The following is a 302-nucleotide window of genomic DNA, read 5'->3' as shown; positions in this document are numbered from 1 at the left end:
AGCCGTGGACCAATAGGAGTGGATTTCCTTTTGAGATGGGTGTGGTTAATGAAACAACAACAAGAAACTTATCAGGGCATATTTCTAGTAGTGGTGATGCAAGTGCTTTCTGCTGGTCCTGCCCAAATATGGAACTTCCTTTCCTGGAAATCACATGATCTTCTTGAAAGTAAAAGTTTCATTTCTATTAAGCTACAGAAGGCAAAAGCATCCATCTAATGTTCTGGACTCTGCTTGCAGCTGCAAATGACATAATGAACAGACTCAGAATGCCCTTCCTTTGAATCCCAGCCAGGGACTTC

Source organism: Pelodiscus sinensis, chromosome 4 (assembly GCF_049634645.1).
Source record: "Pelodiscus sinensis isolate JC-2024 chromosome 4, ASM4963464v1, whole genome shotgun sequence".
In the NCBI taxonomy this organism is placed as follows: Eukaryota; Metazoa; Chordata; order Testudines; family Trionychidae; genus Pelodiscus; species Pelodiscus sinensis.
Note: the sequence above shows the minus strand (reverse complement) of the source record.